The sequence below is a fragment of the Mastomys coucha genome, unplaced genomic scaffold (assembly GCF_008632895.1).
Source record: "Mastomys coucha isolate ucsf_1 unplaced genomic scaffold, UCSF_Mcou_1 pScaffold19, whole genome shotgun sequence".
In the NCBI taxonomy this organism is placed as follows: domain Eukaryota; kingdom Metazoa; phylum Chordata; class Mammalia; order Rodentia; family Muridae; genus Mastomys; species Mastomys coucha.
In genome coordinates, this window is record NW_022196901.1 from 15,268,102 (window position 1) to 15,280,065 (window position 11,964).

At 45.5% G+C, this 11,964-nt stretch overlaps 1 protein-coding gene across 13 annotated transcripts in view; it reads left to right on the plus strand.

Annotated features, from left to right (window-relative positions):
* Positions 1–11,964, plus strand: part of Magi2 (membrane associated guanylate kinase, WW and PDZ domain containing 2) — a 1,461,753-nt gene that overhangs the window by 1,387,646 nt on the left and 62,143 nt on the right. The gene's annotated exons all lie outside the window — the stretch shown is intronic.

Consider the following 11,964-nt stretch of genomic DNA (forward strand, 5'->3'; position numbering starts at 1 on the left):
AACTCAGAAATCCACCTGCCTCTGCCTCCCAAGTGCTGGGATTAAAGGTGTGTGCCACCACCGCCCCATTCTTTCTACCTGTCTCTGAACTTTGATTCACTAAAACTTTTCTTGTCTTTTCCTTTGTGTGTATGTAGGGGGTGGGTGTGTTTTGTTCGTGCAGGTATGTACACGTGTGTCAACTTCTACAGTGCTTCTCCTTAATTTTTTAATTTTAAATTACATTGTGTGTGTGTGTGTGTGTGTGTGTGTGTGTGTGTGTGTGTGTGCATACATTCATGCATGTGCATGTGGAGGCCAGAGGATAATTTCGTGGAGTCAGTTCTCTTCTTTATCATATCGGCTCCAGAAACCAACTTTAGACCCATCAGACTTGCTTTGCAGCAAGCTCCCTTTCTCATTGAGCCATCTCATGGGTTATCTTCTTTTTTGAGAATGTTTTCATTGAACCCGGAACTCACTACCTGGTGAGGCTGGCTGCCCAACGAGCTCCAAGAATCTACCTGTTTGAACTTCCCAGCTTCAGTTCTGACCGTGGCAGGTTCACAGATTGAAACCAGCTTTACCCAGGTGCTGGAAGTTGGTACTGAGACCAGAGAGACGAGACGAGGGATTGTCCCTACAGTGGCCAGTGATGGCCTTATAGAGAATCTGATTAGAACTTTGAACAGTGGCCATAATTAAAGATGAGGTTAGAAGACAAGAAACAATAAGAAGAGTGATAAGGTATGTTGATAACAATAGCCAAAAATAAACACAGAAATCAAGTCAAGTATGGAAATGAGGAAGGCTAAGAAATGAACCAGACATCTGAACACAGGAGAGGCATGGGAATAAGATGTCAGAGGGGTCAAGGTTCATAAGGGGCCATGTAGCACCAAGTCTGTTCAAGGAACATGAGGATGAGGGCAGATGTTCAAAGGGGAGAAATACAAAACCAGAAGTGGGCTACATAACAGGATCAAGAGTGGAGGCCAAGAGTTTTCAAGTGATCCAGATATAGCCATCAGTCTAAGGTCACTCACTGCCTAGGGCAGGGAAGGATAGGAACAGACTCGGACGAGAAGGAGGAATAAAGGAAGAGCAGACATTGGGGTTCTAAGAAGTGGTGACTTCTTAGAAGGCCAAACCATGACTATGTGGACAGAAAGAAGAGGGGGAGAAAGGGGCGGTAAGAATGAAGTGGGGGCAAGGAAAAGAAAGGCCCTGAGAAGGGGGAGGGTGGCTTACAGAAATGTCAAATGGACAGATGCAAAGGGGAGCTCTGAGGTCTTGGCCATATTAAAAGGATATCCATGGTTAAAACTAAGCATTACAAACAGCACGTTTCCCCAGAACTACCTTTCCAGTATGAGTTGGGAAGAGTAAACACCACCCAACTTTGACATCATGCGTCTTGCTCTCGGATTATTTCTTAAGCCCCTCATCGGACACACCACTCGTCATACTCACTCACTGCGTTTGACTTGGCCCCAAGCTGTGCCTGCAGAACCCCAATGTCTGTTCTTCCTTTATTCCTCCTTATCGTCCGAGTCTGTTCCTATCCTTCCTTGCCCTGGGCAGTGACTGATGGCTATATCCGGATCACCTGAACACTCTTGGCCTCCAGTACATGTCAGATTTGTCCACAGAGTAATGCCAGCAGAAAGAGACTGGGAACGTCTGTTTTGTGTTCATGCTATAGTAAATGGTCACAAATTCAGTGGCTGAAAACGATGCACAATTCTAAAGGTCAAAAGTCCAATTTGCTTCACTGGGTTAAGAGGGAGGCATCTAGTTGGCAGCACTGACTTCTTCAAAAGCTTCCAGGGAAGGTGTTGCCTTTCCCAGTATCCTGGGCCACCTGCTTGCCTTGGCACCTATCCTGTTCCTCCACCCTAAAACCCATCAGTGTAGCATCTCCTCTGACCTCAGCTTCCATCCCCTCATCTCTCTTTGATTCATACTCTTGGCATTTCACTGAACCCACCCAGATAATTCAGAATAACCCATCTCCTGGACCTTAAGGTTGGAGTGGAGGTAAAGCTCACCTTGCTCAGTGATGGAGTTCTTTCCTAGTATATGTGAAGCATTAAGTTCAGTCCTTGATACTGAAAAAATATGGGGCCCAAGATATCACTCAGAGCACACAGCCTTTTATCTCATCCCTACCCATAGATAGAGATAAGATAGATAGATAGATAGATAAAGAGATAGATAGATAGATAGATAGATAGATAGATAGATAGATAGATAGATGATATAGATGTGTAGATTTAGGTAGATAATATAGATAGATTTAGATAGGTGATAGATAGATGATATAGATAGATTTAGATAGAAATATAGATAGATTTAGATAGAAAGATAGGTAGACTTAGATTTAGATAGATAGCTAGATTGATAGATAGATATTAGATAGATAGATAGATAGATAGATAGATATTAGATAGATAGATAGATAGATAGATAGATAGATAGATAGATAGTAGGTAGATAGGTAGATAGTAGGTAGATTGATATATAGATAGATTATAGGTAGATAGATGATTGATAGATAGTAGCTAGATTGATAGATATATAGATAGATGCTAGATAGACAGACAGATACTCTACAATGTCTTTTTCCCATATAAAGTAAGGAGGTGGAAGTCTTGCAAGAGGAGATGATATGATCTGCATTCTCTTTACATACAGCAGGATGTTTTTTCTTTCCTTGCTGCTTCCTGTAATTGTGCTCTGGGCCTATCTGAACCTCTCTCTGCAGCTCCAACTCCAAGCAGGCAGTCCCTCTCCCATGCTTCTTGCTCTTGAGCCTGGCAGTTTCTCTTTCCTGCCTCAGGTCTTTCAGGCTAGAGGTGGGAACAGCGCCAGTCTCCCGACATGCTGCTGCCTCCACAGTGCTTTTCAGTTCCTTCCCATCCACAGCTCTAAAACAACCCCTTCGTGAAATTATTCTCAAGACTGTAGCTGACAGCGGCTATACTCAACGACCCATCCTGGTATACTGCTTGTATTCTAACCTATGCAGCTACCAGGCCGTGTCTAGAATTGGCACACTCATAGAGCATGCATAGGTAAATGCAACATGAAAGATGGTTAGCTTCAGCAAAACAGGCATTATTATCATGTGCCAAAGGAGCAGCCATTGCTCACAGCCCAGTCGGGGATCACTTCTGGAAAATAAGTCTATGTGATTAGGCAAGTGTGCAGAACCATACTCTCTTTTGCTCTCAGTCACACGCAGGGAAGGAAAATGATAGCCCCCCTCACAGTCCACAGTTAAGGTTTTCTCTGTGATTCTCTTTTTGTTTATTTTTCAATCAACTAGGCAGACTGGCTTCATGACCTACCCCGAATGCTTTCTGAGCAGCAGTAGGAGTGCTGGCTGGGCTGCCGAGAGAGCTTCCCATTCCGGCTCAGGCCGATGATTTGAAGATATTACCTGGTCTCCTCCTGCCTGAACAGTCAAATAAGCATCTGAAAATGGAATGGGGCTGCTTATATTTTCTCCTTTGTAGAAACTATCTCTGCTTCAGCAAGCTTGCCTTTAAACTCTCCACATTCTATTGCTTGTAGTGATTTCTTTGTATTAACTCGGGGTCTAAACTACCTGCCAAGCACTTGGTGAGCTTCTCTTCCTAAAGATTTCATCTAAAATCAGAATAGCATCCCTGCCCTATAGGCATTCCTGTGTGGCCATCCTTAACAAGCCAAGGACAGGCTTTCACCTCTCGGCAGTTTCCTCAAACAGTATTTGCCCCATTTCCCACTTAACACTCCCTCAATCAATCAGCTGCTTCCCTCCTAGGCTCATTATGCAAAGCTTACAACTGTGTTCCTCTTTTCTCCTCTTCCATGATAATTATGAGAGAGGGAGGAGGAAGATGATTACTACAATTAGATTGCATTTATAGATATGATTTATAGATTATAAGGTACAAATGTACATATTCTGTGGAATACTTAGTCTGGGTCAAAGCAGGCGATATATACAATGAAAGTAAGGTAAATTCTTATTATAAACCTTAATTAAATTCAGTTTAAGCTAAAGGGCGCATAGAAATATCTGAAAAACATCCCTTCCCTCTGCCATGTATGCATCCAGCTGTTAAACAAATATATATGGACATTTCCCCTGTGGCTGGGCCCGTGCTGTTGGAAAGCTTACAATACTATATGGCAAAAGGAAATTCTTCTAAAGGAATGCACAGGAGAAGTACACAATCATGGTACATGGGTACACAGATACACAGCCGAGGTACACAGCTAAGGTACACAGGTACACAGATATACAGCCCAGGTACACAGGTACACAGATATACAGCCAAGGTACACAGGTACACAGATATACAGCCAAGGTGCACAGCCAAGGTACACAGATATACAGCCAAGGTGCACAGCCAAGGTACACAGATATACAGCCAAGGTGCACAGCCAAGGTACACAGGTGCACAGATACACAGCCCAGGTACACAGCTGAGGTACACAGGAACACAGAAATACAGCCCAGGTACACAGCCAGGATTGGTTGGATCACTGAAGCCCCTTGTGGATGATCTGAGAACTGAGGTTGGTCTTAACGAATGAGTAAGATGAAAAGGAATGTTTGAAAGGAATGGGAAAAGCAGCCAGGCAGACCACGAAACAGCATCCACAAAAGGACAGAAAAGAGAGACACTTTCAAATCCTCAGAGTGTAGGGAAGAGATGCCCTGGACATCATGCAGAAAGCCAGAAGAGAGAACCTCAGAAGTAGGGCAGCAACCACAAGCAGGAGCTTGGCAGAGTAAGATTTATGGACAGTCGAGTGAAGTTCTCTGTGTAGACGATTGGAGTCCACAATATGTGCCGAGGGAAATGGAAGCCTTGATGACAAAGACAGAGTTGTCATTTAGAGGTTGGCTGCCTCTACAACCAGGATACTGGATTTTCGTTTAATTTCACAATTTTTCCATGTTTAAATTCAGAGGCTTTTAAGAAAAAATTGAATGAGAAATGGAAGCTTTTGAGAATTGAGCACTCCCTGAGCTGAGGCCAAGGGCAGCCTGTTAATTAGAACATCCGAGCCCCAGCAACACTGCTGCAGAGAAACACATTCAAGTCAAAGACTGACGTTTTCTTGAAGCACAGAAGACGGTATGCCACCCACAGGTTGTATCAGCCCTCAGAATTACTCAGTGGCCGGTAACTTCTTAAACCCACTTGTGACCCTCACCTCCACCCCTCCTGGCTGCTGTGTGTGGGGTGTGACCTTGATCAAGGGCTCTGCACATTTGCAGGGTCATTGCACATTTCTGTTAGGAGAAACTCTCTTGAGAGATATTTAAATAACTACAATATCTAGGACACAGTATAAAGAGGAAGAATCTCAGTTTTCAGCATGTAAGTTGAGACAAATGAAATTCACAGTTTGAACACTCTCGACTGTTTGTTTCCATTTCCACCTGGGTTCGGAGTTTTGTCTTTGGAAGAACCTGCTGACTTGATGGACTCCTGTCCCAGCCATGTGATGGGTAGCTGCATCCTGTCTAATTCAATTACAATCTAATGTGAGGAATGAGGTGGTTAACAGAAACCCCTAGGAAAATATGTTCACTGTAAATGGTTCCTAAGTAACATCTGACAGGGCTAGGTGTGTATATGCTCAGAGGTGTGTGCTTGCTCTGCTGTGCATGAAGCCTTGGACTCTGCTTCTAGCATTTTATAGAGAGGGAGGAGGAGGAGGAGGAGGAGGAGCAGGAGGAGGAGGAGGAGGAGGAGGTTGGTAATAACAGAAAGTGTAACAAAGGTTAATCATGAGAATTGCCACTAAATATAAAAGGTCAGTCTGGAGAGTTAACTAGCTAAGAGCACTTTCTACTCTTGCAAATGACCAAGTTCCAATACCTAGAACCCACATTTTGGCTAGAAACCGACCAGTTACTACAATTCCAGGGCCTTGAATGCCCTATTCTGGCCACCACAGACCCTAGGCATGCACTTAGTGTACATACATACATACATACATATATACACACACACACACACACACACACACACAGGCAGACAGATAAAACACTAATACACTTAAAAATATTAAATATTTTCAGAAATTTAAAAATATATTTCACTGTCAAGTAAGAGATTAGCCTGTCTCTTGCTCCAGCAGGTTACTTGTGGCCACCAGCATCCTCCTGTCTGAGTACCAGAAGTGATCCCTGAAGCAGTGAAGACCATAATTCTGATTGTTTTTTTCCCTTTAGGGTTTGTTTCTAACCTCTCTCTAAGAATGTGTCTGATCCACCATTTTGGAGACCCTATCTGGTTTCCTACCAACACTATAGAAATTGTACGGCTCAGGCAGTATTTCCAGAAAGCCTGAGTTTTATGAGTGAATACATTGGGTGTAACTGAAAAGCAAAGCATGCACTGCCTCAAGCCTGGTTAGCTGAGGGCCTGCCCCTCAAGGAGGTGTAACAGGCACACATGACATAGACCACTGCGACGAAACAGCCTGTAAGTGATGCACAAGATGATGTTGATAGGGCCCATCAAGGAGGTGTAACAGGCACACATGACATAGATCACTGCGACGAAACAGCCTGTAAGTGATGCACAAGATGATGTTGATAGGGGACCTGAGATGACGAGCCACAAATGTGGCCGCATGCGGACCGTCATGAAGCAGGGACTGAGGCTGGGTGTGTGGTTTTTCTCTAAAGCCCAGCTTCTCAAGCCAGACTGTAACCTGGGATCATTTCCCTCATGAATCATGTAAAATTGGTGCTTGTTGTGATGTAGTCAGATAATGGTGTTAACTGATAACGATCCCATGCCAGCTGGGCATGGTGCTGCACGCCTTTAATCTCAGCATTCTCAGAGGTGGGGGTAGGCTGATCTCTAAGAGTATGAAACTAGCCAGGTTTACATAGCAAGTTCCCACTATAAGTCAAGGCTAATACACCCCCCCCAAAAAAAATAAGTAGGTAAATAAATAAAGACTGCTAAGCATGATTATGTATGTGGCCACTTCCCTCCATCCCTCTTTCCCTCCATCCCTTCATTCTTCTGTCACTCTGTCCCTTCCCTCTGTCCCTTCTCCCCTCTGCCCCTCCATCCCTCCTCCCCGTCCCTCCATCCTTCTTTCCCTCCATCCCTCCTTCCTTCTTTCCCTCCTCCCCTCTGTCCCTCTTTCCCTCTATCCCTTCATTCTTCCATCCCTCTGTCCCTCCTTCCCCTTCCCTCTTTTCCTCCTCCCCTCCCTTCCCTCTATCCTTTCACCCCTCCATCTCTCTTCCCTTCTGTCCCTCCTTCCCTCTATCCCTTCTCCCCTCTGCCCCTCCATCCCTCCTCCCCTCTCTCCCTCCATCCTTCTTTCTCTCCATCCCTCCTTCCTTCTTTCCCTCCCCCCTCTGTCCCTCCATCCTTCTTTCCCTTCATCCCTCCATCCTTCTTTCCCTTCATCCCTCCTTCCCTCCATCCTTCCTCCCCTGCCTTTTCCCTTTCTTGTCTTCCCTGTACCTCTTCCCTATGAACTGAATTCTGGAATACAGTATTTTAAAAATTCTCTCAACACATATGGCAATCTTTAAAGTTTGTTTGAGTCAAGTATCTCAGTTGAAGACAGCTCTACAGTAGGGCAAATATAGAAAAAGTGCATAGACTCTTGTGGGTCATTTTCTTCATCCTGAAAGACTGAATTTCGCATTAATTTCCCATCTCATGAAACAGGAAAATGATGCTTTGGGAGCACACACTAGAAATGGAAATAAAGTTAAATGATATCAGGAAATAATAAAAGATCTTGTATCAACAAGTCCATCTCTTTATACATACATGTCTAGCAGATGAAAGGGAATGAAGTCACCTCCCACAATACTTAGAGAGTTCCGGTTAAAATGATTACAAGTGCAACTGAATTGGAATGAAAATGGAAAATCAGCCTTTCTATCATTCACACTGGCACAGGGAGAGACAGGAATCTCCATGCTGGAACTGGACTGTCTCTTCCTCTGACCTAGCTCCAAATGAAGTGTCCATTTTACAAGGTACCCAACCACCCCGTGGAACTGTGACAAAGTGATTCCATTCTGTTACCCAAACACGTCCATCCCTAAAGAATTTTTTCCTAAATTTAGTAATATCTTGAGTATTCTCAGACTCTTGTTGCTCCTGATAAGGAAGGAAATCAGGGTCTGGAGAGAAATCTCAATACAGTATTATGCTCACTGCACAAGCATGAGGCCTGATTTCAGATCCCAGTTCCAATGTAAACAGTTTAGGCATGGGAGTATACACCTGTAACCCCAGTGCTAGGGAGGCAGAAACAGGATTCCTGGGGGTTCCTGGACAGCCAGCCTAGCCAAATTGATGAACTCCAGGTTCATTGAGAGACCCTATCTCAAAAAATAAGATGGGGGTGCAACTGAGGAAGACCTCTAAACATATGGACATATACACAAACCACATACCACACCAACATACACACAGGGGATGGGGGTCAGCAAGCTATCCCTCACCTATACCCTGGAGTGAGATGTGGGAGCTATTGAAAGCTACTTAAATGGGGGCAAAGGAACCTTGATTGAAGTTCTCTTCTTCCTTCGATTGAACTCTACACAGAGCTCTGGAATTGTGAAAAATCTGCTGCACGAAGCAGAACCCAGACTCCCACAAACTGATGATACTGCCCCAAGTCTCCCCTAATACTTTGCTCAACCCTGTGCGGCTCCTGGAGCCTGTGCTTCTCCAGGTCACACACAGTTTGCCAAAGCCCTCCTCTCCAATGCTGCTGTCTGCAAAAGGAGAAAATACAGCTAAGCACAGCAGAGGAGATGTCCGTGCATCTGAGCCTTGCTGTATTTCACATAGAGACCAGAAGGCCAAGGGCACAGCCCAGCACGCTTTCCACGCTGCTTCTTGCACGGGAGTCTGTGTCAAACTCCCAGCCTCCAGGCAGCAGCATCAGGTAGTTAATGTTGGCTACCAGGGTCTGATTTTGGAGTTGGTTCTCAAGATAAGGCACTGGAAATACGTCATTCACAAGTACACATTGTGTCTCATGCCAATTAACTCAGTTCAAGGGCCCCAGTCTCTCATTAGCCCCTGTACCTGTGTCCCCAACACCTCCTAAGGTTGATGCCATCTCAGTGCTCATTAATGAGAGAATTTGGGGACAAACTCAAAGGCAGGATGGAGAACAAATAGACTCAAACAGAGGCTTGAGGACAATGCACTAGTGTTTAAAGGGAACACCCTTCCCACCCCACCCCTACCTCCACCCCCACCCCCAGGGAAGGCAGCGCTGATTTCCCACTGCCTGGGCTAGCAGGATGGGCACTGCAGAGGATGAGTTGACTCAGCGGTCAGCCACACAGAGGGCTGAGTGTGAAAGTGTTAGACTATATATACTTAGGTTCGGACCAGCGTTCAAAAGAAAAATACAGAAGGGGGTGGGGAAAGAGGTGGAGGAGGAGGAAGAAATAAATCATGCCTTTCTAAGGAAAGCCAGGCAGACCCAGCCAAGCCTTGTGGCTGTTTATAGGGACTGCGTTGGAGGTGGGTGGGTATTCTGGGGATGAAAGGTGTATTATCTCAAGTCAAACCTGCCTTCTAAGGAGAGGTTTCCAAGGCAGATTCCTGACCTGCCCCACTTGGATTAACATTAAGGAAGGAGACAAGGGCGTGCCTCCACCTAAAGGCAGTGTCTCTGTTGGACTTGGGTGGATAATGTGACAGCCCTTGGCTCACCACACCAACCTCTTGTCTTCCCAGTCTGCTCAGGGAAACATCTAACCAGCCTGCTTCCCTAATCAGTTTACTCCCTGCTTAAAGTGCTCAGTACCCAGACAAAGCCCAAATCCCTAGGGGGTGCACGGAACTCTGAACACTCCCAGGAAACAGACTGCTCTCATACTCAGGTCTCACATGAGATGCTCTCTCCTAGAATGTGTTATTCCATCTTCGTTTGGGCAGCCTCTCTTACCACATCATAACTCAGTGAGACGTTGCCATCACTAAGCAGTCCTTCCAGCGACTCTGTACACACCGCTTGTAGTTTATGGATGCTAGTGCCGTAGTCAAGATACGTGAATATTGTCATCTTGACACACTTTCTTCTTCAGCCAGACAAGAACATATTGCCAACAGAAACTGCAACATTTGACTCTGCATCGCCAGTGGACTCTCTAGCCCATAGTAAGTCTTCATTTAAAACTGCTTACTGAATGAAGATGTTCAGAGTCTTGTGGGAAGGATAGTTACAAACCTCTAACAGAGGGAGAGCCATGACTGATGAACAGAAACCTCTGCTTCTGGAGAATGACAGGTTGCCGAATGCACCCCAGGAGAGAAGAAGTTTAAGTTGGGTTTGAGACATGCTGGCCTATGAGAAGTAGAAGGCACAGTCAGCCGAATGCTGCCCCCTTAGGAAGAATGACTGTGCTGAGAACTGGAGCAGAGAGGGGTCTGAGAACATCTCCCTGATCCAGGTACAGGGCAGAATTGAGCTGGGTACAACACTGAATGCATAAGAGAGCTGGAACAGGTGCTGAGGATCGGTGTTTTTTAAAAGCAGTCTTGGAACCAGAGAGCTTGAAGCGGTTCCGAACACTTACTGCTCCTGCAGAGGACCACACTTCAGTACCCAGTACCCGTGCCAGACGTGCACAACCACCCATACTTCCAACTATGGGGTATCCGATGCTCTTTCCTGTCTTCAACAGATACCACACACGCATGGCACGCGCATACACTCAAAATGAAATAAAAATAAACTCTTAAGCAGGCCAGCCTGAGCCCACACTTCTGGCTTTCATAAACAGTGATATCTGGGAGGGTAGCACTCACAGGAGCACAGCTTCACACTGTCACCCCCGGCAGCCTAGGATATGCCCTCAGTCTCGTAAGGACCTCCACTCAAGCAAACCCAGGATTCTTGGCTTCAGAAAAGAACTTCAGGATGAGCCATTAGGAAGCTGAGTTGGTTTTTTTTTACTTTTAAACAGAAAGGCATTCAGAGGAAGCATCGAGAACACCAGAGAGTATGGATATAGGCGTCAGAGAAGAGGGACAGTTTATTAAACGGCATTTTGGGCATAGCTTTTAAGAAAGGGGATTAAGAGGAAGATGCGAAAGGGAAAGATTAAAAGATCCTAGTGTGGGTGTGGTGCTCTCCAAGGAGAATCTCGGTTTCCATCTCAGCTGTTGACATACACCGTTTTAGTGGCTCTCAAATTACATCACAAAGGGCTTCTAGGCAATTTCCTTTCTTCTTTTCTCTTTGACAAGTGAGGTTACACGTGGTGGCTCCAGATGGTGTTATCATCTGATAAAATGAAACCAGGAGCCACCGGGGCTGCACAGGGTCAGGACACATGCTTTGCTATAAATGGGACACATCATGAAATACCCAGAAAAATTGTAGTTTTATAGGTAGGAGGCCAGGAGAATCCTAAAGGGTTAAAAAATAAGAGAGAATCTGCTTTAGGGGAATGTTGGAGGGTTTCTCTGCTCCTGAGATGCCTCCAGGTTATCCCGGTAAAGGTGGCCATAAACCAGCTGGACATGATTGAGAAGCACAGAAGAAAGAAGCAGGGGCCTTCTCCATGTGACTTCATTGAGCCTTTAGTTTTCCGAATCGCACACACGAAGGTTTCCATTGCAGGTGAAGACTCCATGGGGTGGGTTAAGTATTCCCACTTTTGCTGGCAGTTTAGATGCATAGCCCCTCACAAGCCACTTGAATCCAGGCCATAGACCTTGCCGCACAGAAAAAGGTGATAGTTAAGGAAACATGAAGAGAGACTGTCTTAGTTAACGTCACTATTGCTGGGATTAACACCAGGACCAAAGCAACTAGGGGAAGAAAGGGTTTACCTGGCTTCGGTGTCCATAATCATATCAAAGGAAGCCATCACAGGAACTCAGGGCAGGAACTGGAGGCAGGAGCTGATGCAGAGGCCATGGAGGGGTGCTGCTTACTGGCTTGCTCCCCATGGCTTGC